This window comes from Passer domesticus, chromosome 7, assembly GCF_036417665.1.
Source record: "Passer domesticus isolate bPasDom1 chromosome 7, bPasDom1.hap1, whole genome shotgun sequence".
Classification (NCBI taxonomy): Eukaryota; Metazoa; Chordata; class Aves; order Passeriformes; family Passeridae; genus Passer; species Passer domesticus.
The window spans coordinates 54,895,416-54,922,059 of NC_087480.1; the positions used below are offsets into that span (position 1 = coordinate 54,895,416).

A 26,644-nucleotide genomic window follows, 5' to 3' on the forward strand; every position below is an offset into this window, starting at 1 on the left:
TAATGCTTTGTCAAAAGACAGAAACACAGCTTTGACATAAAAAGCTGCTGTTTACAGTTGACAGAAAGCTTACATTAGATTGGGCCACCTGAACCCCCTCACCCAACATAAACAGAATTTATCAACACTGCTTAAGCCATTAACCCTGACAACTGAGGTTTTCCAGGGAAAGCCCTTATCAAAAGGGGGCTGCAAAAGAAACCCAGTGAGAAAAATCCTCATTGCCCCAAATGAACCCAAATAACTTCCATAAGAAGATGTGGATGAGTCTTGTTATGCTCATCCTAATCCCTTTGACAAGCCAGGGATTCCTTCAGGTTGGAACACAAATCCTCCAGGAATCTGTGTCATCGACTTCCTCCGCTCTCCATTTGTATGGCAGCTACAATTTTTTAAAGATCATTATCTGATCAACATGGGATAGAAATGTTTGGAGTTGAACATCTGAGTCATTAGTGGAGAGGCCCTTCCATATCCAGTGAATTCTGTTCAGAGAAAGCTCCCCTGGTGTGCTCCCCACAAGGTCTGTGACTCCTCTCTTGTGTGTGCCCAGACACCAACGATGTCCTGGTGAAGCCCTGAGAAAAGGCTGTCTGAGGGAACCCACTTGGAGAACGTCTCCTGAAACTCTTCCCTCTCATCAGTGTTTACAGCAAAGGGTGAGGTGAAGGGAAGAAGCCTGTAAAGAAAACTTCACATGGGCTTTCCAGATGTAATCAGGCTCTTAACTCAAACATTTGGCCTTCGTTTGTAAGGCAGAAAGTTTCTGGAAAAAGGCATTTTCCAGCACAGTGCTAACTTTCCATCTTCAAATTGAGACACTGGAAAAAACTGAGAGTTAGAGACAACAAATAAAGAATAATAGGAGCTTTTTCAAGTTCGTAATGAGTTTTTAATTTTATCCACACAGGATTTTCAAAGTTTCAAGGGAGACAAGACATTTTCACATTCCAAATGCAGAAATAGTTTTCCTTTTCATTTTCTCAACTTCTTCTTTTGAGAAGTAAACAAAAGGGAATGATAGATGAAGGGATGATGTAGGAGGTGTTACAAACAGTTGTTTAGATGCACATAAAATTTATTTCTGAGCTATAGGTCTCACTTGTTTTCCCAAAGGAAAATCTAACACACATCTACCTCCACCTGCTGGAAGGAGATTAAAAATGTTAACGATTAAATTTTTCAGTTTAGGGACCAAAGATCTTCTACATACTGTCTAAGGCTTGAAGTGGAAAAAAGATCATGGTGATCCCTCATAGTAAGGGCAAATGTCCCAAATCCACAGTTTCTGGATTTAACAAGAATTCAGTACATAGTACTAGTAAATGTTTAACACTGTAGGGCAGGGGGCAACTTGCTTTTGTACTGAGTAAATTTTTGACTGTCTTTTTTACATGTTGGATAGATATTTAGGGAACAGTATTAGCCTCACTGAACAGTGGTGGAAATCCAGTGGAATTTAGTTTGAGGCAGAAGCAGGCCATTGGTATGTGAACTGTAAAGGCAACTGAGTCCTTTTCTCTCTGCAGATGGTAAATTCACAGACATTCAGGACAGAAATATTCTCATTTTAATGCTTTTGCTGCTGGCTGCAAAAATGCAATATGTTTAAATCACAGAGTAATCACAGAGTAATCTTTTTGATCTAGGTTTGAAAACCAAAAAAAAAAAAAAAAACAAACCCAACTTTATGGAATTTCCCCGCTTTTTTTTTTTAAACTTTTATGACAGTTATAAAGAATATCAGACTGGTCCCGAGGAAAGGATTCTTCATGACAGTATGCTAGCTTGGACTTTGGAAGGTTCAGTTTTGGATCTGTATTTCACCACTGATTTTTCTTGTGGTGGCAGTGGTGGATGTAAAGCATTTTGTGACATCAGTGACACTTCTAGCAGAAATACCATTTTCTCCCAAGTTTTCCACAGGCATTTGAACTAAAGATGCAAAAAGACATTGTCCAGATGATTAAGAAAATAGCCTGAAAAGAGATTTGCTAGCACTGTCCATAAAATTAGGATTTTACAACTCTGAGAACATGTTTTCAGCCTTCTGAATTTTGAACATGGCCAGAAAGGCAGACCAGCTGTATGGGGATATCATTGGATTGTTTGAGTTTATGCCTTGTACCTTGACAGTAACCCCAGCAGCAGGAAAATCCAGACTCAAGGGAGAAGTGGAAGGGGCTGGTGGGATAACAGAGCTGCCAAGTATCATTTCCAAATTGTTTCTCTGCTCTCTGTGGAGGCACTTCACCATGAGCATTACGAATTAAATGCTGGGTTTGCACAAAGCATCCACGGGTTGTCAACATCTTCTTTCCTGATCCCAGGAGGAGCATGGAGAAACCAATAATCTGAGAGATCCTCCTAAATGCAGGGACTCTCCCACCAGATGTCTGGTCCACAAAGTGCATCATCCAACCACAACCGCTGAGCAATTCTGAAGGCCTGACAAGAGAATGCTGGTATTTTATTGCTGCCACATCCCGCCCTGCTGTTCTCTTTCCAATCAGTTAAACATTGCATCTGTCAAAGCTCAGCTTAGGTAACCTTGAGTATCCGTTCAAAATTCAGGTTTAAAAATAGAAGACAGAAAGTGTGCATATTTTTTTTTCATGCAAGTCTCCAGAGAACCTTCCACAAATCAGAGCATGTTTTTTATTATGGTTTACATCAACAGGCTGATCTTGGGGACTTCTGTCTATGTGTGTTTCTATTGCTATTTTTTTTGGAGGGGATGTGTGTGTGTGTGTGTATGTGTGTGTGTGTGTGTGTTTGTCTATCATGGCCCTTGTTTCCTCTGGAGAAATGAGACAGAAAAACCCACTTGAAAATTTATACACACAGTGTCAGGAGCCCAGTTCATTCATCTGAAGACACTCCTGCTGTGTTGGGTAAAATGCCCAGAAATATTCAGGGCTGAGTTAACCACAATTCTCTGCTTCCACGTTGTGCCTGCTGCCATATTTGGAAGCCATGATTCCTTTGCTCCATGTGGCTGACTCAGAATTTGCATTTGCTTGATACCAGCATTGATTTCCTGTCCCTTTGGGTAGCTGTAATGGATGGAGTGGCCATAAAAAGTTCAGCAGAACAAGTAGTGAGAGTTAGTAAGCTCAGTAGAGCAGTGTCAAACGTCAGCCAGTGGCTGCTCAGATGTCAGGGATGCAGATTCAGGTGCTGGAGTCTGGCAGACACATGACCCATGGGTTGCAATGTGTTGTTAAAGAAATGAAACCTACCCAAGTTATTCATATGAACTCTCGCATATTGCAATTGGCAGCCTCATGCTGTGTCTCTCCTAATCACCTGCCAGCATAAGTTAAGAATGTGATTTCACATCTAATGATGTTTCTAGACTAGCAAAATACTTTGAGGGTGTGGCGTACTTTTCCAACCCTCTCTGCTTCACAGCAAAATTTTCATATAGCCAAGAGCCACTAGACTCAAAATACACCTCTCATGAAGCAGGATTGCTTCTCAGCAAGAGACAGTGGCTCTCTTCAGAGTCCCACTGGGAAGTGTCTTGGAGTAACCCATCTTTTTCAGAGTCAGCTATCCCTGCTGGCTCATTTCCTGCCACAGCTAGGAATTTGGATTACCCAGCAGCTCTCACATGGAAAGCCACACTTGGACCACTTACAGCCTACAAGGATGTCAAGCCACAGGATGCCATCCTTGTCCTGGGACAGGACTAGTGGAAAACTTTCACCTGTTTTGGGTAGGCAGTGCTTCATTAAGAGTAGAAGGTACAGGTCATTCTGATGCTGATGCTGAAGGGATTATGCCATCACGGTAAAACCTGTAACAACATCAGAACCATTTTCCAGGGTGGACAATGAGCATAAGAGAAATGAAAGCTGTGACTTTGGCTGCCTTTGGAGCACTGGTGCTTGCCAGCAGCTACCACAGAGCTCTTACAATTTTGTGTGCTTACAGCACATCTGAGGGCTTGTGTGTGCTGGTGGGTGCAGGATGCATTGCAGAAAGTCAGAGATGCTGGGAGAAAGAGGTCACATGTAATTTTTGTTTGCCTTGCCGGGCCTCTTGGAAACCTTTGTCCTGGAGAAAAGCTAACTGCTGCTGTGATGTGATGTGATAGAGGCAGTGTGCATAAAGGCTGTTCCTGCTCAACAGTGAGATGAGAGACAACAGCAGATACAGCTGATGAAATAAACTTTCTTTGTTGCCTCATCATAAGTGGCACCAGCCTCAGTCTGTCAGTCTGTTATCAAAGCTTTTTCATGCATTGCTGTTTTGAAGGAAAGCAACACGTTGCCTCTGTGGGTTCTTGGGAGTGCCCTCCCTAGCATGGTGGCAACACACTAAAAACCTGTGCCAATGAAAATCCTGTGCCACTGAATACAAGGAAGGGTGGAGATGGGATGTTAAAAGTCAGAAAACTGTTTAAAGTTAACACAATGAAGGAGGGCACTAAGTGAGCACAAAGAGAAGGGCTACATGTAAAAAGTAGCAGAGAACAGTGGTGTCCATCAGACTGCTCCCCATAGGGCTGGTAATTCTCTTTCATTCTAGGACAAGTTTGAAGGTTCAGTTTCAAGTCATGTTTTTCCTGTACCTTTTAGTACCACAAACTGCATACATTGCACTCTTCACCCAAGCATCTTCCCCACAACATCCATTCCTTTTAGTAAAATTGTATACAGGTTGCCATGGTAATTAGTATCCATATCCCATTCTGGGTCTCAAAATAAATGGCAAATACATGTCATAACATTTTCAGGCTCACACAGAAGTAGAAAGAACCTCTGGGAAAGAAATCCTGAAACAAAGAGGAAAGCAACATTTTATGACTCTTGGCAGAGAGAATTCCAACTGTACAACAGCCTTTATCCCCGTGTGATAAAGAAAAGAGCAAGAGACAAGGAAAATGGCCAGTGTGTCACAAACACAGAAAACCTTCTGGAGCAGATTGTCTTGAAAGCTTCTCACTGCATTTGCTTAAGCCCCAAAACTCTCAGCTGCTCTGTCACATTCATGTCATCCATATAAAATATAAAACATTAAACATTTTTGGTTTAGCTAATTAATATGTTTTTTCATCCCACACTTAAATAAGCTTAACCAGCCATCCTGTGGTGTGTGATAAAATTCAGGCTCTGCTATCCTGTGCAGATGCAAATGTTTGCAGCCTTGTTGATGGATGTCTCTCCAGATAGTTTTCAAGAGCAGTGTCTAGACTCGAAGAGTGAGCACAGTGCACTTGTGACTCTGTCAGAGTAATTGGAGCATTTTGTAGAGACTCTCTTGTCTCTTCAAGGTGACAGCAGGACAGTCAGCAAATATCCTTTCTTCTTCTGTAACCCTGCACAGGGCTTTAGATCAAAGGTTGTACGGGGAAAAAAAGGTTGTTAAGGAAAAGGGTGGAAAGTGAAAGTTGTTGGGAACTGCCTCTACCATTCAGTTGTCAAATTTCCAGCTCTTTGTCACACTTTGTCTTTGCATTTATGTCTGTTTAATGAATTCTTTCTCTTCTTTTTTGCTATTTCTGTGCTGCTTCAGATGATGAGGACAAAGCTAAACTGAGTCATTGACAGCTAACAGAAGAAATTATATTTCCATCAATATCTATAGAGTCCATAAAGCATAAAAATGCAGTGTTTTTTGAGAACAATCAGGAGTTCCAAAGAATTTGGACTGCAGATCCTTCCAAACCTGGTCATGTGGATCTGTATCATTTATTAGAAAGGATTTGAAATACCATAAAACAAATAGCTCTTCCCTGAGAAGAAAACTTTGTCCTCCTGCAAAGAGCAAAGATAAAGCATACAGCATTGGCAGTCCTCTAATGGTTTAAGAATTCAACTTCAATCACAGATAAATGTCTCAGTTCTTCTGAAAAACATTACTGAACTCAGAAAGAAACAGGCCTTTTCAGAGTGCAGTTTATCCCACTCAAAATTGCTCAGGGAAGTCACTGCTATAAGTGCTCATTTCACCTTGTGGAAAAAGTGCAAATAAGTATCTTTCATTTTTGGTATTTTATTCTGTAGCTCTGTGCAGCTGATTCTCAGTGTTTGTCAACATTAAATATTTAAATACAATACAGCTTTTAAGATGAAGAGAGCAAAAGAGATGTTTTGGCAACCCGACTTCTGAGCAATTACAATTTTTGCTTCAGTCTTTAAAGAAAATAAAAATTAGGACATTCATCAAATGACATTTATCACAAAGGAACGAAGTTTATATGTGAAAATTTACACACCCTAATCTCAGCCAGCCACATTCTGATTTTGCAATAGATGTAGCTTCCTAGCCTTGAAATCAAAGCAATTTCTCCACTGTAATTAGGAGCAACTGGGAAGAGTGGTTGTCCTTGGTGGTTTATACAGCAGACTCGAGTCCTTGTCTTTCTGGAATTCTGGATAGTCATCAACAGGATGGAGGTGTCCGAGTGTCACCTGAGCTTTCCCACTTGTAGCAGTCTTTAGAAATCAACATATCTGTGCCATTTAAACCAGTCAGCAGTCTTGACCCAAAGGCTGATGAGCAAAATACTCTCACAGTTTCTCTCATCATAATATATTTACTAATACAGTCTCTGTGGTTGATTTGCTGTCGTGCATAAACTGCACAGGAAACATCTATGGACAAAAGACCTGCTTTTTAAAGTCATTCACTGTAAGGGGAAGCCTGGTGATCCTTTCCAAACAGCAGCTGGGAAAGCGGGGCCAGAAAATGGCTGTCACGTTCCTGCTAGCTGAGAGCAGGGCTTGTCCTCTGACTCCTTAATTCCAGGCTGCCAGAGTAATACTACAGAGAAATGTCTTATTCCAGAAGCTGTTCGTGCATTTAATGAGAAGCAACCACACTCCCAGTAGCCAGCACTGCCTTCCTTAAGGTGATACCCTGGCAGGTTTCCCACGGTAGTTCAGTAGCTTGGCAATTTCTTTTCTAAATTTACAAGCAATCTCCTGTTACACAGTGAGGCCAGCTTCTGGGATATCAAGTGGTTTTTCAGGTGTTGTATTACAGGGGGCTGGAAGCTTTTATTCAGCAGGCAATGTATGCAACCAGTATGTGTTCAGATGACTGTGTCTCCAGTGTTTCTGCTCTGATTTTTTGCCCAGCTTTGCATCTTCCCTTGTCCCTTTCTCTACTTCTGGTTCCCACCTATTAAAAAATTAAAACTGCATGGGGAAGAAAATGTCTTAGCGCAAAGAAGTGATTTCTCTCTTAATTACAAATCAAATGAACACCTCAAAGGGACAGTATTGCAGAAGGTTTTAAAACTGGTGGCACATCCAAGCTCCAATTTATGACAAGAAAACTCAAAGTGTAAATGTAGTTCACAGAGCTGCAGATCAGCGACTGGTCCAGGGTGATGAAGAGATTCTGGCTCTAAAATGTTTAGGATTGTTCTTGTGTTGTTAGTATCTGTCTAACTGCTTAGTTGAATTAAGCAAAACATCTGAAAATGATCAGTCCCCCCCTGTAAACGTCACTGTTTCATAAAAGAAGACTCTGACTTACCAAAGATTATAATATATACACATGTGTTTTATCTCTGCAAGATGTTTTCAAGAGGTTGAATAAGCCAGTCTATGTGCTGACATGAACTGTAAGCAGAAGATCAGCTTGAAATATTAGGCCAATAATATGGATAATATACATCCAGTTGCACTGCAATCCATCTCACTAGGTTACTCGGGTCGTGGTTTTGCCAACTGAAGTTAAAGTGCAACATCTGGGATAATCCCACATTTCACATGTTCTTGCTTTGTTTTCTCAGTGCTTTGGAGTTATTTGTAACCCCAAACATTGACAAAGCCCCACCACCACTGTCTTTGAGAGGAAGACATTAACTGGGCTTTTTCCCAACTTGGTCATTCCAGTGCTATCTAAGGGTCAGGAACAGCTGCAGAAAGCTCTCCCTCAAGCTCTGTCTCTACACGGGTGGCAGATTCCTCTGTGAGGGTCAGTGGCTACTCAGTGTGTGCTTTGTATTTACCAAGTCATTGTTTAGAAGAAGACAATTTCTTTCAAAAGCCAGATCGTTTTAAGACCTGTTAGGATTCCACTCCCCAGGTGCTGCTTGCCATTCCTGTTGTCCCGCTTTCGTTCTGCTACAATTGTGCAGGGTGAATTCTGTACCCGCACTATCCTCATTCCAGTTTATAGGAAAGATCAGATAAATCAGTATAGACTGGACTTCATTCTTGGGAACTCTTGAAGATAAGCCTAATTGTGCACTGCTTTTTTTTTCACATGAGTTCATGATAGCAAGCCTGTGAAATAGTTCATGACCTGGCATCCACATTCAGTATATCTATGGTACTGAGAAAAATGAAGTGTTATACCCATGACCTCTAACATGGTAGATAATTCAGATAAAACTTGTAGCGAGCAGAAAAATCTCATTTGTCATAATTCTGGCACAGACTCCATAGCAGCAGAGAGGCTGATGGGTACAACATGAGCACATTTAAAATCTAATAAATCGTAGCAAGGAAATAGTTGAGTCATGTGTAATTTCCACACCCCCCACCCCCCACCCCACCACTTTACTGTCAGGAACAGTCCTTATTTCTTAAGGATATTTTTTTAATGTGATGCTCAGCAACCAGTTGCAGAAGGAATTTTTAGTTTGACCAAAAAAGCAGGGAGCATTTTAGCATCTTTCCTTGGGTTGCCACTGCTCAAGATTTCCAGTTACTCTTGTTTTCCAGCATAGCTCCCTACAGAACTGGACAAGGTATTTTTGACAGAACTATAGGCTATTTGCAGCCACTTAATGGTTGTTGGTTTGCAATCAACACCAAGCTGATTGAATTAAAGGTATGATTCTTCCCCTAATGGATTTAATGTAAAGCTTATTTCTGGTAATGCCAATCTTAAGTGGGTAGGAAAAGGTTTCAAAAAAAGTAATTTTTAATTTAACCAAGTACTCATTATAGGTGGTTTTCTGCTAATTTAAAATGTCACCTTAAGAACTCAAATAAAGCCTGAGGGGTTCCTGTGTGGACAGATTTCATTCAAGGCAGGGAGGAAGCATTAACTGCTGGACAATTCACAAAACCATTTGCTTCTGAGGTCACCTCAAACAGAGATTTGTAACAACCAAGACACTTTCTACCATCATCAGTGTGAAATATTAATCTCATTTAATTCCACTGATCCCTCTGTTAAGATTTCTGCCCTGACTGTTTTGGGACACATGCAAACAGAGCAGCTCTGGGCAAGTCACTCCACAGTAACTCAACAAGCTTCTCCATCTTCTCAGTCAGGGCTTTTGCTGGATTGTTTGTCCATAGAAAGCTTTGACAGTCAAACTGAAAGGGAGTGTCTCCTCAGCATGGATTGTATATTCTGTTCTTAGTGAGCATCTTTACATCCTTCCCTTGCTGAGACAATTGTATTTCAATATTTTACATTAACAGACCAGGAAGCAAAACAGTCCTCATGCCTTTCCTAGTGTTGCTGGCAAGTCCATCTGGAATTTCATGAAAAGATATTGGACTTGAAGGATTTTCCTAGGTCAGTTTTAGAAATTCAAGTGAAGCTACAGATTGCATTTTACCAGCTTTATAACTCAGTGAAGAGTTACCACTGATGCAAAGTGTGTTACTGCAGGAGCAGGCTGACTGGTCCAGCATTGATCCTTTATTGTGTGATGCCTCATGTACCCAGACCCTGAGTAGCCACTGTTTGGTGGGCACCTGGATAATGTGGGTATACCTGGGTCAGCCCAAGCATGGGAGGGGAACAGATCTGTCCATAGCCACAAACAAGGTCAGTTACAGAAGAAAAGTTTGAACTGTAACTCACTAAATTCCCACCTCAGTAGAGCAGGATTGATGCTGCCACTCCCAAGCATCGTGCAACAGCATGAACCATTTGTGACCTCTCATAGGCAGACATGGATAAGGAATAAACACAGCAAGGACTCCTCAATAGTAAAGCTGACCTAAGATAAAACATGTTAAAAGGGTTTGTGTTATTGGTTTTGGTATGTCTCAGCACTTGTGTCATCCATGGATTGGTTGGCAGAAGGAACCATCTTTTCCTCTGGACACAGTAATATTTGGGAGTCCTGTATGGGCATGAAGGAGTCATCAGTACTATTGATGAAAGTAAAAGAAGACCGATAATTATTGGTATGGGTGCAGTTTGTTTGTAGCAGTTGTTAAAGAAGCTCCATCTCCAATGGCAGTGGTAGATCAGGGAGAGTCCTAAGCCTGTCCATCTGTCTATCACTCAGAATTAATGGTAATATGGACAGCATGGGCTGGGCAATTCTTTCACCTCAGTCCCTTACAGCAGAGGTCTGAGAGCAGAGGTCACTTTTTTTGGTTAATAGCTGCAGATGGATTTCTCTTCCCATGGATTTAACTTCCCTGAATCTGTCCAGTCCCTTTCTGTACCTGTCTGCATTTATGTCAGATTCTTTCAGCTCCAGTCTGGGCTTCTGTTCTGTCCCCTTATAGTGAATTTTCTGGTGCTGCTTCACCCTCTTCTTCTGCAGGAACACAAGAGTTTCATTTCCCTGAGCTGCCACAATGGCATAAACCTTGAAGGAAAAAACCCACGATTTTTAAAAAGGGAGGAGGAAGAGTAAAAAATTTGAGCTGGAGAAGCAATGATATGATTTAACAACCAGCAGCTTTTCCCTATTTGGTGTCCCAAAAATTTAGAAGTAGATGAAAACCACAGCATGCAGGTGATCAAACAGAGTACTTTGCCTCCTAAATCAATGTAGGGAAGAAGGACTAGCTGGCATTTGTCACGCCCGCCAATTTGGTTGAAGTGGAATTTGAACCACGCTGCTGGAGATATTGGACAGTTTTCTTTCATCTGGTTGTGGGTCGTGTCACATGGTCACCATATGTGTTGTTCCCCAGCACGCACACACACACCTCTCACTCTGCACAGCTGTAAAAACAAACATCAGCTGCCTTTTTTCAGTCCAGGAGAGTTTCAGCTCTGGAAGCAGTGGAAACCCCTTTTCTAACAGGATTTCACATTGCAGATTATCTTTAATCCAATTCATCTCTGACTGATACACTTTTTGGAAGCCTGTGACCCATCTGCAGAGTTTGCTAGGTAGAAACTTCTGTCAGCTGTGCTGAAACTGCTTTCTCTGCTGGGCTGTAATAACAAGGAAAATCCTGTAATGATCTTCCTCAACCATTGAAGGGCTTTGTTGTGGTCATGAACAAATCTGAATTTATGGCAAGAGCATTAGGTTGTATACAAGGAATAGATTTTACTGGACCTATTGAAGTCATGCATATTAAATTGGGCTCTTCACATTTCTTCTAGAAATGAATGCCAGAAAAATACATTTTTGTTGTTGCTGTTTTTAAAGGAGTACTTAGCCTTGGGATTGCACCAAAAACCCAGAAAGCCCAAGGCAAAATGTTCTGTCACAATGCAAAGAAATTGAGATCTTTCTAATCCCTGAGAAAGAGGAGCCAGTCACAAAATGCTGTCTTGTCCTAGTATCTCTAGGAAAGGGATCAGTGCCACAGTACAGCACTGAGAGATGGGTTGGAATGTTGGAGAATGCTGTTCCAATTCAGACCAGCACATTTGGGATGTAAAATGCAACAAATGTTTGGGGGCTTTTTTTTTTTTGCCTTTTTTTTTTTTTGAGGATACAGCCAACTACCCCAAAAAGAAACCTGACCCAAAAAGTGAAAAATACTGTGGCTAGAAATTTCCAGTCATGTCGCAGTCCAAGCCTTGGCTGATGGATGAGGTAAGATGCTGTTGGGCAGGAACAGAAGTAGTCTGTGCTATTGTGCAGTGGCCACAGTAACTCTGCTCGTAGCCCACTGGCTGAACTCAGGGGCAGGGTTTCTTTGCTTCATTCCTTACTGGTGTTTCCAGACTGGGTACGGGATTCCTCCTTCCTTCAGTGGGCCTGTGAGTAAAACCACAGCAGCTGTGGGAGTGCTGGGGAAGGAAGCAGTGCCAGTAAATGACACATTTCCCTCTGCCTGATGCCCCACCTCGTGTTTTCCAGCAAGATATTCAAGTAGGAGGCAGGGAAGGCAGAAGCATTTGTCCTGAGATGCCACAGTCCCTTTCAAGTCTTCTAAAGGCCAGAATTTTCTTTATGTTTTTTATCCCTGTTGCCTTTTAACACTGACTGTTCCTTCTTTAGCCACATTAGCCATGCAAACACCCTTGCTTCCAAATGCTGGCTTTATAGCCATGTTTTTATGCCATCCTTATGACCACAAAATTTTAGACTTCTAGTAGTAGAGATGACTTGTGTCTCTGACACTGTATATTCTCTTCATCTTCTTATGGAGGTGAATTCTCTGAGAGCATTGGACTCCTTGTTTTGGTAGGTTTTACTAAAATGATGTATGGAGTTTGTGTGTGCAGGAGGGTGTATACATATGTGCTGATTTATGTTTGCTTTAGAAGAGGCCCCCAGTTTAAAACCACCCAAAACTGCTGACTTCCAAAAACAGCATGTAATCGATGGATTTCCTCAGGGTTTGGAAGGGATGAGGAGTGGGGGTCCTTGGCAACAGGGCTGAACTCATGCTGCTGGATTTTGTATTACTACTTCTGTTTGTCTAAAAGGGAAGCCCACAAACCTCAGACGAGCTCTAGCACTGAGCAAGCTGCTGTACAAACCCAAGCAGAGATAACTGTGCCCAGATGAGCTGGAAACATGATAGTGACATCGACCTTTTTACTCGTTCATTGTATCATGACTTCAGAGATTTTCTTGTAAGCCACAATCATATTTCTACTTAATTTTTTTGTTTTCTTTAGGATGAAATAAGATAGCAATGGGTAAAAACAGTGGACATTTTAAAATGAAAATATGTTTTGAAAAAAGTTCTTCCATAGAAAACAAATACTGGAAAACATAAACAGTGACAGAGAGAATAATGGCATAAGGGAATTCAGCAGTTTATTGCAGAACTGTGCTAACAACCTAAGAATTCAATTTTTAACAACCACAACATTTAGACTTCAAGAGACACTCTTGGTGTGATTATTTATCCTGCTTCTTCTTACAATCTCAGGGGCTGTGGGAGTCTTCCAAAGGGTAAAAGTTTCCCCTATAGAGTAAATCACAGGCAAGGCAGGCAATTCCATTTATACTGGAGGAGCAGAAGCTCAGAGACATTAAAGGTGAGACATCTGAAAGTGCTCAAACAATACCCCCTTTGAAATATTCTATGACACCATCAGAGTTAGGACAAGTAACGTACCCTTTGAAGATACCACTTAAAAAGCTTTCCAAAATCTGCCAGTAATTCAAACCTCTTCTGTCCCTATCTCAGAGTACAGAATCCATCCCTTCCCTCTCTGGCAGCATCAGCAAGGCAGGAGCTACTTTCTCTGTGCCATTCCCAAGGCCGTGGCCCACAGCAGTGCATTCTACTGCCCTGTAAAAAGCCCAGTAAAATTTCTTTCAGAGCAAGGTTTAGGATCCTCAGGCCAGCAGATGTGTTATCCCTTTTGCAGCATGGAGCAGCGAGATACTCCAGGGTGGTGGCTGGAGGATGGTGAGGCTCGGCCCTGCTGACACAGAGGCCTCCAGCTGGCAGCAGCTCAGAACCAACATATTTGGCTTTTGTGTAATTACCCCTTCGTTCCAGGGATATCTCAAAGCTGGAATGGCATGGGAAGCCTTCTTCCCCTGGCTGCCTCCCTCCCCCAGCCCATCTGAGGAGGGCTTCACATTCTTTGGTTGCTAAAGTGCTGTGTGGATGTGTGTGTGCAGATATTCCTGTGCTAACAGATATGTCAGGAAAGGAACCTCCTGTTCAGTTAAAATGCAACTGGGAGAGGCTTCCCTGCAAGATCGCCTATGTTTTCCTTAAGATAAGGCTTGAGAGGGATAATATCATTCCCTGCAAAAAGATTTTTCTGCTCCCATGACACCTGAAACAAACAAATGTCTTGTGGCCCAGCATTGACAGATGCAACATTAAAAGCAATTTGATATCGTCTCCAAGGCTAAAAGGAAAGAACCTTCTCACATGCTGCACCAAGGGACTTATGATGAAGGAGTTTTCTTCTTCCAGCCCTGGGATTCATTCTGCTGACTTCCGTTTATGTAAGTTTGCTGATCTGGAGGGACTTGCACCACTGAGTACATGAAGAGAATGAAGCTTTCTGTTGTGATTAGACCTGGAGGAATAGGAGGTGAAAAATGTTCCCTTGAAAGAATTGAAAATTTCCTTCAGACACAGAGAAATCACTTCCATGTCAAGCTTCTATTCCTTTTCCCTTCACTGAATGTTAGTAGTTCCCCACATCCATTTATCTCCTGTCTTCATCTTAGCCTTTCAGCCACTCCATGCTCCCAGGCTTGACTTGTTTCTCCTTTGTGGCAGGAGAGCCTGAGGCACAGATTTTTCTTCATCCTCATATCACTACTGCATTTGTAGATATGGTCTCATGCTGATTCATCTGTTTCTATGGATATAGGAAGTGTTTGGAAATGGCCTCCAACTCCTAAAGCTTTACTTGTGTACTCTGTTCCCTAGACTACTCTTGTTCCTATCACCATGAAGAACTTCTGCTCTGCTTCCCTGAACTTTCCAGTCCCTGGAAGTCACTGTAGCCCTTTTTTCTTGGTTATCTAGACTCAAAAGATCATTGAGTTCTCTCAGATAACACCCACAACTCTTCCTGCATTGCAAATCTGGCCAAAGCACCATTCCTGGGGGAAGGAGCACCTCTGCTTAATTAAATGTTTGATTAAATAATGGAACTCCTTGCCATGTGATTCCACAGAAGTGAAAGGTTTGTGTAAGGGCAAAAAATTTGGTCAAAAATTCATGGAAGAAAAATCCACTGAGTCCTTTTAAATCAAAAACATTACCACAAGCTCCAGAATCACCTGGACTTATGATTTCTGATATTTGGAGAAATGTTTTAGAAAATGAGGACTGTGTTTATTTTGCTCCATGACTACCTGGTAGCTCTCTGTACATGGGTGCTGTGGATGAAAGCACCTATTGGTAGATTGGCATCAGGCCTGAGCAGCTCCAGGTGCAACATCCACTTGCAGTTCCTTTTGCAATAATCCTGCCCAAATCCTGCTCTTGCTCTCTTTACCCCACTGACTTTCAATCTCATCTATCAGTGTGTTGCAAGAATCTTCTTTCCCTACAGCCTCCTTCCAGCTTTCTGCTTCTGCTTTTCTTCTTTCCTTCCCACTCAATCTCTCCCCCAGATCGTGCTTAATAGTTGGGGGAGAAAACAGTTCCTTATCATGTAAATCTGCAAAACCTCTTAGGGTTCAAGACAATTTACATCACAGAGGCCGTGCACCTTAAAGCAATCCCGACCCCTCCGGGGGGAGCTCCCGGAGGAAGTTACTCATTTTGTGGTTCAGTCAGTTTGCCCAATGATTTCACATTTCAATCCGCAGTTTGCTAACCTCTCCTTTGGAAACGCTGATGAAAATCTTGTGGAGTTCAGTTTGGGGTTTCTGGATTGCAGTCCCTGCAGGTGACTTTTACTTTTCAGGCTGTTTGGCTGCTCCTTTTCCCCAGGGGCTGTATTCCTGCCTCCCCAGAAGCCAGTTGTGCAACACTGGGTGCAGTGATTTACAGTCTGCCTTTGCACTGACTCACTCAGGGCTGCATTCAGGGCCGAGGTGCAGGACACTCCTCGCTGTTTGCCAGGAAAGCCAATCCTTTCCTACAGTTGCAATGCCGCCGAGGGAGAGCTGATAAAAATCACTGCATTGTTCTTCCCGGGATCCCTAAGGACAGTGTGCTGGGGAGGAGCTCTTGAAGGTGTCTTTTACCAATGAGCAGAGCAACTAAAATAAAAGAGCCGTGTAAACCTCTGCCTAAAGGTCAAATTGAAGCTTGCTTCCATCCTGCTTTATTTTGGAGGCAACTAAATGTTTGCTTTTGATTCTTGCTATTCACGATACTGGGAGATGAGGAGAGGGGTCAGTCAGTTAAATGTACACTTGAGCCCTCTTTATTCCATTTCATTTTCTTTACGCTTTCATTTTGTTGCCTAATTTGTTGCAAAAAGCTTTCTGGAGCTGGAGTTGTCCTTTTATTTTCTCAGGGTACAGTCTGGACCTCTGAAACTTTCTCAGTGTAGCTAATACCTGTTGATGTTGATTCAAACCTACAGACTTTTAAAATGTTACCAGTTTTTCATGGATATTCAGTGGTATTTCTTCTTATAAAGACAGGTAATTTTCCCTCAGATGATTTAAAAGAAAATTATACTAATATACACATCAGTAATTACATTTAGGCCAACTTTCACCTGAAGTATCTTATAGCTGGAGTTCAGGATACAGGTTCTGTATCCTACTCATAGTGTGCATATTAGATTTATCAAAGAGCCTACCAGGAATTCAGCTACTAAGCATTTGAGAAGCGTAATATGGCATTAGGATATCTTTTCAAGAATAGCCACTTCACAGGAAAGGTCTGGAACGCTTTGCTGGGGGAAACTGTGCTTGCTAAAAACCTCCAAGTGTTCAAAGAATGACTGGACAAGTCCATGGGAAAAAAAAAATCTAACAAGATCTATTAAATACAAAGGAACCAAGCCTGGTTCAGGGAATCCTTGCAGGCTGGGGGATTTCAGAAGTGTTGCTGTATGTGTTCTCTGTTCTTATTTTCCTCAATGTCTGTTGTTCCCATTTAGAACTGTCACCCTTCACTCCCATCCCTACAAAACCTAAGGTAAGTACTTTACAAAGAAAGTTTAAAGAAAAAGAAACTGAGGAGAAATAACCAGTTACAGAGATAATAAATTAAAGAATGGGTCAAAATATGATTTTTAAAAAACCCCTAGGAACAAGAATGCAGAGAAGGACGCTGAAGGGGACGCTTCTCATGCAGCAGTAATCACTCCCTGACATTGTCCAAGGAGCTACAGCAGCAATGTAAGACTGGAGACGAGATGGGTGGGACTTTATGGAAAATGCTGATCTGACAAGGTGACTTTCTGTGTCCATACTGCTGAGCTCATTGTCACAAATATTTCATGAGATTCCAGACTTCAAACCCATTTTACTGGGGGGAAATGTGGCTACAGGACATTGTGACTGAATAACCTATTTCAACTTCATGACTCATAGATTGGTTTTTGCCTTGGTTTTTTTTTTTTCCCTTTTCCTTTTCCTAGAAGATGAGCTTTTGTCTGATACCAGTTCAAAAGAGATTTAAATTTTGTTTAGTTAAGACTGACCTCATCCTATACTTGTCCAGCACTGGTTGCTGAATTAAAGATCCCTTATTCTGAACATATACATATGTGAAATGCATTACAGACATCCATTTGCCTAGAGCAAGAACCTCATTATTGGCAGGAAAAGTCTATGGGTTTTCAGGGAGCCATTTTCAGAAGAAATGTTTGCCTAAAACTTATTATCTGTTTAATGTCTTTTTTGTCCATCTGCCTGTGTCCTGGGTTTGGAAACACAACCCTGAATGTAGGTCTTTCTGTGGCCCTTTTGATGTGTGCTGCTGACCTGTGAGCCTCACCTCTTGCAATGAGGGGCTCCCTGCACCTGCACTCCTGGCAGAGCTGTTCCATAGGTGGGGGAAGGCAAAGGAAAGGCACCAGACTTTGCAAATGGAGCTGCTTTATCCCAGCACTGGTTCAGTGGGGCAGCTTTGCAGGCAGTGGGGGCATGACCCAGCTGGAGAGACCCACGGCTGTACTGCAAGGCTGGGAGAAGGGTGAGTGTTGTTTCTTGCACTCAGTCGAGCCAGCACTGGAGGGGAGCTGGGTGAGAGGCTGCTGGGGGCTGCAGCTGGGCCATGCTGGCCTGAAGGCAGTGCCTGTGGCTCTGGTGGACTGGGAACAAAAGGAGGTGCTGAGCATGGGTAAATCAGGAAAGCATTCCTGCCTTCCCTTTCCACCCATGCTTGAGAGTCTGTAGCTGAGCAAAACCATGAAAATTCCTGATTGAGGCCAAAGCAAAATAAATGGAAACAGGGAAAGCAATGGAAGGCAGATGAGTCATCTTTTGAGGGATGTCATAGTGTGGTGGTTCCAAACATGGAGTGCCAGCAGCAAGTTAAATTGCACAAGTGTTCCAAATCATAGATCTGAGTTTTGAACAGTTGTAAAGTGTTGCTGGGTGTGCAGAGAATGTGATGCAGGTGAGGATGAGGTCCACATCTGACTGCTCTCTTCATATCTGGGCACTGAAGTGCAGAGCATAAAAAGCTGTAGTGCCTGTCCACTACTGCTTTAAAATTAGGATTCCTGTGATGTTTCCCATTGTCCTTAACTAACCCTATATGCAAAAAAAGGTAGGGCTGTTTCAGGATACAGGTAGAAGCACCCTAAATGGAAAAGAAGTAGAGGAAACCAAATTAGAAATAGAGAGCTTTGGAATTTCAGCCAAGTTCCAGAGAAATCCCTGGCAAAAGGTTTGGTATTGGCTCCCTTAGAAAGGTCTATATATCTTGAAGTTGACAAGTCTGAAAAAGTAATCCAGAATATCTTGGTGCAGAGCAAGGTGACAAAATGAAGGATGCATCACTCTGTAATTACCTCATCAAAGTGCTTTCAAATAGCTGTGGCCTTAGTTGCACTTCCAAAGCCAAGGGAGAGATTAGGACCTCTGTTTGCTTGGATTTTGCTCAACAGGAAGAGTTTCTGCCCTGCAAATCCACTATATAGGGACTGGACTTCTATATGAGGGCTGAGGAAAGGTCAGCCCAATACCAGGCAAGATTTTCCCAAGCAGGGGGTACAAAACCAGACCCCCTCATGGGAGAAGCTGAGTTACACAACAGGGACCTGTGAGAAGGTACTGAAATTGAATCCCTGAGACTTTTGCTCATCAGCCTTAGAAAAACACTTGTGTTGGAAGGCTCCGCATTTAATTGCTGGGGAAACTTGATCAGAGCAGAGAGGAGATTCCCAGCCTCTGGCTAAACTGTTGGCTTTACTCAGTGGTTTCTATGAGCCATGTGCTTCTCTGAAAGATCCTTTCAGGTGCATCTTTCCTGAAAGATTAAATGCCTCTGTGCAGATTACAGTGCTGGGGATTAATTGCCCCCTGAGGCAGAACAACTGATCTCTTAGGCCATGTGCACAGAATGCAAACCATGTATAAAGCAGGAAGCACAGAGTGTTTGCTACCCAAAACAATAGGGAAACATTATTTAAGGATAATCTCATCTCTTAAGGATGAGAAATAGGGAAGGAGTGCAGAGCAAAATCTGTCCTAGGCAATAAGAAATAAGTGGTCTTAGAAAGACGCCCAAATTCCAGTTGCTGCAGGAATTTGGGCTTAATCCAACTCCACTAAAATTGATTGAAAACTTGTGAATGTTGCATCCTCCATGCTGTAAGAAGTGAAAAGCTGTTCAAAAGATGGGAGACGAGTGGGAGTAAAGATTGGTGAAAATAGAGATGCCTGAGCTAAGAAAGTTTTCAAACTTAAGGAGACTTGAAGGGTCTGGAATTGAGGATACCAGTTTGGACAGTTACCAAGGGAGAGTAATTGTCTCAATATTTTGATCATAATCTTACTTCCAAGTCTGGTGTGCCTGCCGTCCCTTTTCCAAATTTATTTCGGTTTACTGAGAGCAACTTCCTAGATCCCATCTGTTAAGTGGCCACATCACTTTTGTACAAACCCTGGAGCAGCTCTGTGTAGTATTTCAGTCTTGGTAGGTGGTTCAGGTGCCCTGTCCCACAGCGTGCATCAGGCTGGGACTGCCTGAGCCCCTTTGCCCTGTCAGATGTGGAGGTAAACCCAGCAAAGGCTCTGCCTGTAGCACAGAGATCCATGGGCAGCAAGATGGGAGCAGATGTGTTAGATGATATCAAGAGTTCACTCGGAGATTAAATAAACCACCGTGATAATACAGCAGGACTTGTGGTTCTGGCAGACAACACACTTCTCACATGACACTGAGTCACTTTGGGGGTTGTTTTCCTCCCGTTCATTTACCTCTCATTTAGCGCTGCCTGTGAGTAAATAGTGAAATGGGATTCTCAGGGTGTGATCTTTACAAAGGCCACTGAAACACTTCCTCCAGAGATTGGAGACAACTGGGGCTAGAGGGGGAGGAAGTGTCCTGTTTTAACTTTTTGGTGAAAAATGCAGATTCAGTGACACCAAACTGTAAATTAATTTCATTTTCTGTTGTAGAAGAGGAAAAAAAAAAGAAGTCAAAACAGTTCTTTTTGTTTCCAAATTGAATGCTTGTGTTTTCCCATGTGAAGAGACTTTTCATGTCAAAGATTATTTTTTATTTCTTGTTTGAAAGCTTGCAATGGAAAAGAAAATATTTTAGCTGATTTTTTTCCCCATTTCATCAGATACTTGAGAAAGTAATTTCAGATCAAGCCAACATTTTATTTCAATATTTAATTTGGAAGAGGCAGGAAACTGAAATACCCACCATTCCAACAGTTCAGATTAGAATGAAAATATTCTATTTCCATGGAGCTGCCACTCCTTATCCCAGGAGTCCGGACCCCTCTGTGCAGTTGCTGTGGAGGACAGGATAAGCACCTGGCCATTGCACTGAAAAATGAGTGTCTGGTGCCCTCTACGGGTCCATCAAACCGGTGGGCCCGAGTCTGACCCCCGAATTCCAGTTTTTATACCTGAAAATCAGATTTAGGAGATTGTGAATTAAACAGATTACCCCTCTGAACAAGAAAAATCGATGAATGATTTGCAAGTTCTTCTTGAAAAACATTTTGCAACTGAGTTTTAAAAATGTGTCTTTCACCCCAGGACGCAGAATCACTATATTTTTTGGAAGACAAGAGCTAAAGAAAATTAAATTATTGTCTCTTAATCAGGTTTAATATGGCATGAATGAAATGAGACAGGTCTCTCATGGGGAAACAAGACAGCAGGGTCTTTCTCAAGATATTCCTCTTAAACTAGACCTGTACAGAAGTTGCAAAGTCCCTCTAGCTGCATGCTGAGCTGGCTGAATTTCCTCAGTTTGGGCAGATTTTCCAAGCAGGCTGTGCCCAGGGGCAGCTTTTTGAATTCAGCAGCTGGAGTCATTGTGCCTGTGCTGGCTGCGGGGCTGGGAGCCCCCGAGAGCTGCTTCAAGCTGACAGTGTAGGAATAGCTCTGGTTTGCAGCAAAATACTTGAGGTGGAGGGAGCTGAGAGATACCAAGGGGCTTCTAAGGGTTTTTTTTGCAAATCAATTTACAAAGGTGCCAGAAATAACATGGAGTACTGGCTGGGATGAGAGCAATTTTTGCGACTGAGACTTCCTGTGCTGTGCTGATAAAATAAACTCTACTTACCTTTCTCTGCTTCCCTACACCGATGTGGCTTGTTACAAAATTCATCTCTCCCAGCCCTTCTTTCTCATTTATTTCCTCCAGTGAATATGGAGCTGACATGGGAAATTTAATGGGCAGGCTGGAAAACTGGTGGTCTCTATGCTCAGATCTCACTAAGCCCAAATTATGAGCAAGTGTAAAATCTTTGTTCAGATTTTCAGTTGTGGGTCTAGGACCTGTGAATCTCACTTGTTCCCAGCCTCGTTCAAGGTCTGTGAGACAACCAGGCTCTTCCATAACGTGGGTTGTGGAAAGATAATGAATAGGGAAGCCAAGGGCAGAGTGTGGACCTGAGCTTGGACAGGAGAAGGGACAAGACAGCCATAGTGGTGGGTCCAGTGTCTCTTGCAGGCAGAGGGTTCTCTGACTGGGCTGATAGTGGCTTCTCTTTCCTGACTGAGTTGTAGCAAGCCTTTCACAACAAAGTGCCCCAACTCTTGATGGCATCTGAGCTCTGTCAGCATCTGGGAATCCTGTTGAATTTCTGTGGCTGCAGCCCATCTTCATGTTGCCAGCAGCAACTTCCCATCATCCCATGCTTTGCCAGCACCAGTCCTGAATGGAAGAGATTGTATATTCACCTAGAATTGAATTTTTTACTTTGACAGAAAGCAAGAGAGGTGCACATAGAGTCAAACTTACAGGGCCTGATTGATTTGAAAAGAGAGGGAAGGGAAAAAAGTCTTAGGTGCGGTTTACCTTGTAAAGTATGTGTTTCCCTGCTGGTAAGGTATGTATATGAGTTTCCCTCCAATTCAAAGCCAGCTCTGTTCATCTCTTAAGCTCCTGTGTTGACAGGATGGGCACTTTAGGAGGGAGCAATCCATTCTGTGAGAGGTAGCAAGGAAGAGCGAGGTGGCAACGTGGAGCTGACCAGAGACATTTCCCTGTCGCAGGTTTCTGGGTCAGATGGTGCAGCTCAGCACGGGGCTTCTCCAGCAATGCACACACCTCAGTGCCTGGAATGGTTTGCAAATGAGTTAATCAGATCCCTCATGTGTCACTGACTGATGGATCCCACCTTCTGCTGACCCGAATCATATGAGAATTCACCACTTCCCGTGGTAGTTTGTCCTAAAATTAATCATCCTCTCCCTTCAAAATGTGTCTTTTATTTCTCAGTTTCTGGCTTTGCCTTTCAGGCACAGACTGTAACCATGCCTTTCTCTGCTGCCTGAAAGGGTCTATTCACCTGAGCTGTTTTCACTCAGTGAAGATATTTTTGTTTTTCCTAATTGACTCGTCCTAATACATTTTGATAACCAATCAGGCTGTAAATTAGTTGTTAAGAAGGGTTTTGTCTGTCTCTTTACTTCTGGTATTGTATTTTACCCTCCCCCAAAAAAATGCCTCCAAACTGATATGCATTTTAATTATTCACACAAGAATTGGTCTTGGTAGTGTACCAACACAAAGAGAGAACCACCTGTCTTCATGGCTGTCAGTTCATCTAGTCAGGTAAAAGTGATATATTTAGTTTTTTTCTGTTTTGTTAGTGCATCCTCTCAAGACTCTTCTACAGATCTCAAATAACTAAGCTTTACCCAAAACATGCTTTTATTGATATGTTGTAATGGCAGTTTGCTTTGGAATGTTGCATTGTGCACAGCCAAATACATACCCTGAGTTTGCACATTGCATTTGCCAACCATCTTTCCAATTGATTGCAGATTTGCTTATCAAACTCTCTTTTCCATAAAACATCCTTGATTGGCATTAGTTTTATTTTCAGACTTCCGTTCTTTCTTTGCCTTTCAGCTGAATCATCTATCAACTTCTCCATTCTTTCTGCCTGGGCTGATTTCAGGCTCCCTGGATGAAAATTGGCAGGGTAAGCCACTTTTTCTTTCTGAAACTCCCCCTGTGTTACCATGCCAGTCCTCTTGAATTTCCTAGCTTTTTAGGACATGCTAATCATGTAGTGACATTTGGTTGAGTCTTTGGGAGTTTACATGTGCACATAGACCAGACAGTAGATGAATCCTCCTTCTCCATATTGCTGTGCTCCTTCTGAAGTGTTCCAAATCCAGAGCTAAACTACTTGCTGAATATTTTTTTCTTTTCTCAGTTGTCTCTTATCAGCAAATTTACACTCTGCAGTCAGGTAACAGACAACTGTTAGAAATTCTGTTATCACATTCTTGCTTAAGCATTTGTCTTTGGCTTCCAATCTGCCAGCAATCACTTTCCTGATATCCTTTGCCTCCTTTATCAGTTACCTGCAGTTCCCAGCTCCTAACTGATATTTAATGCTGATATTCTTTCTTCTAAAAATGGCTTAATGTAGCTATTTCTATTACTGCTGGGTTTTTCTCTGAATTTGGCTTTTAGCCAAAAGTGGCCTTGTTCCTTGATTGGGAAATTAGTGGTTTATTAAATTATAAATAAATAGAGAGGAGGAGGTGGTTAATGATGCAAAAATTGGCTGAAATAGTGATCCCTTTAAAAAATAAATCCTGTGCCAAGAAAAATATGTGGAGTCAGGTCAGAAAGACCCAGTCTCAATAACTGTGTTAGGAGAATGTGAATATGCAGAGATAAGAAATTACTGCACATCCCAGGTTGTTTAGGGAATAGCTTAATAAACATAAGCCTTTGATAGGAGACAGTGAAAGAGCAGAGGAAAGAAGCACAGTCCACCTTCAAGTTCAACAAAAGAATTGCAAATGTTGCAATTACAACAACTGATCTGTTCTGAGCCTGCCATACCTGAAGTGGACCTTTTGACAGATTTTTACTTTTATTTTAATAATGAAAATCAACAGTACAGGTTTACAAAAAGTTCATCATGTCTGGAAAACCTGTACTTTTTTATCACAGTATCTGGATTTTAGGGAAGTGTAAAGTCATAGTGTCTTGCAATGAAACCTGCTTAGGTAATCAATGCAAAATTGTCTTGGAGAGGGGTACTGCTGCTGGGCTGAAAATGCTTTCTATGGGAGCAATGAAAATAAACAGCTTTAAGATGCAGGAAGGATTGTTTTGTGAGACACTGAAGAAATCAGTATAGATCCAGGTTCTCAACTTGCAGAGCTGGTTTTAAAAGAAAAACAAAAATTTCAAGATCATTACGTGTTCTTGGTCATGAATTCTGCTGCAGTCTTCAGCTGGAAGATGGGATCATGGCTGGTAAAAAGATGTGTTACTAGAAAGGAAAATAACACAGGAGGAACAGGCAAGCAAGGAAGCAGGCTGTGGGGAAAATAAATCTGAGACAAATCTATTTAGTAGGAAACATAGGGAAAATAAACTTATGCAGAAGCAAGACTGGTGGAAACATAGGGGTGTTTCCAGAGGGATCATTCTGGCACATAAAATGGGATGCAAAGAAAACCCCCATAAATAAGGTTTTGAGGCTTCTTGTGCAAAAGGCATAATCTTATGGAGTAAGGAAGTAATCAGCTCTTCTGATCTTGAGGATTTTTTTCTGAGCTTGACAATTCTGTGAATCTGTTATGGCTGTATCTGGCATTGGGACCAAACACTGAATTCCTAATATTGGCAAATTGGAGACAGTTCAGAGAAGAGCAAGGGAAAAAAAAAAACTATTAAAGGAGCAAATTTGTTTTTTATATGACTAAGAGTCCATGCTGAATCCAGCAGAGTTACTGTGTGTTCACACCCTGAGTGACTGAGACCACAGCCTGGGGCTGTCCTCTCCTCATGACTCTTTAGTTCCATGTACAGAAGGCACTTGTGGGCCCATTTAGCTGTTCCTCTCTGTCCTGGGCCAGTGTTACAGTCAGTGAACCTCCAGCATTACAGAAATACAGGTAACAAAGGCTATTCCATGGGAAAGTTCCATGGGAAAGCTATTTCCTTATAGCATAATGTATTCAAGGGATGGATGTTCCTGGAAATGAAGGGGTAAGGAGTAAATGCCATCATTAACATGGCATGATAAGGATTCTGAGTTACCAGGATAGGTTGGTGGATCTGTTCCCTCTATTTCAGTGAGCTGTGCCTTGGCACTGCTGGAGCTGCAGGTCCCTGGAGAGGCTGGTAGTTTGTACTCCCTGACTGCTGTGCAAGGGCTGGAGACTCAGTCTGGAGTGGCCTTACAGGCAGGAAACAAGACTGAGTTTTATAATCCCCCAAGACAGCAAATACTTATTTCTGACCTACACCTGCTTTCCTGATTTTGTCACATCTGATTACCTGTTCATACTGCACTGTATTGTTACTCAGCCTGGGACAGCTCAGGATGTTCTTCTGTCCTAGTCAAAGTTGCCAACATTGTGCCCCCCATCTGGTGTCTGCCTTAAGCAGGCGTTTATAGAATTTCTTTAGAGTCTTTCAACTCTGCTGTGTCAGAGTGGGCCATCAGAGATGGCTTTGAATTTGCTGTTAACTGACACATGCCCAGATTTTCTGAAGAGCAGAGGAGAATACGGCAACACTCTGGGATCTCAGCTGTGGAGATCTCATCATGCCCTTCTGTGCCAGGCAAGACTCAGAGGCATTGCAAGAAGGATTGACTAGACCACTTGCCATGACAGCTATAAATTGTCCTGTCTTTTCAGGCAGACAAAAGAGCAGTGACAACTGTATTGTGGGCATTGGCTTTTGTGTGCAGTCGGATGTTGCCCTCATTCCAGACACACTGAATTCCTCTCCCCAGGGCTGCCCTGGCTGGTGCTCGGCACTCATGCCTTTCCAAGGCAGCACATTGCCAGGGTAGCAGTTTCTTTACCCATGTCAGTACAACATTGTCAAATGCCTTTGTACGCTTGCCACCAAGGCCTTTCTTCCCCTGCTGCTGGCATTCGGCCTACTTAACCAACTAGTAATGATCAGAACATTTCTCTGTGTGTGTACAACCAACAAATGATTGTTAGAAGATGACAGATTGCAGGCCAGCAGCTCTGTGATTTTTTTGTCCCATGAGAATGGCTGCAATGGACCAGACCACAGTTCCATCAATCCCAGGATTCTGTTTCCAGTCGTGGCTCAGAGAAGGGAGCTAGTAAAGGATATGAGAAAAGGTTGAGTGTGTAATACAGCTCTCCCTAATGCATTCCTGACCTCCAACTGTTATCATTTTGATCTTGCTAAGGCAGGCACAGGCTGATGGCAACCTCTGTGGATTTCTCTTCTATAAAGTTGTTCACGCTCCCCTTGAGTCTCTGTAAATTCCCAGTGTCTGTCTTGCCTTGTAGTTCTTGTGTAGTTCTTCTCATCTTCAGTATGCAGAGACACCTTACTTGAAATGTTTCTCTTTGCCTCTATTAATGACACTTGCTGCCCTTTAGTGTTTGTAGTGTTGTACTCCACTGGGTAACAAGTCAGAGTGACACACCAGTGACGTCAGTTCTCTGCACCTGCACAGAAATTACTCCGGGGTATCAATGTGTACCCCTCCAGCTCACCCACCTGGA

At 42.4% G+C, this 26,644-nt stretch overlaps 1 long non-coding RNA gene across 1 annotated transcript; it reads right to left on the reverse strand.

The window, feature by feature from the left end:
• Positions 1-1,719: 1,719 nt before the first annotated feature.
• LOC135304154 (uncharacterized) lies at positions 1,720-4,107 on the reverse strand. Its single transcript, XR_010365600.1, has 3 exons — positions 3,922-4,107; positions 3,644-3,802; positions 1,720-2,448 (listed from the first exon to the last, which is right to left on the reverse strand). It is a non-coding gene; the product is annotated as an uncharacterized LOC135304154 (long non-coding RNA).
• Between the last annotated feature and the right edge of the window lie 22,537 nt (positions 4,108-26,644).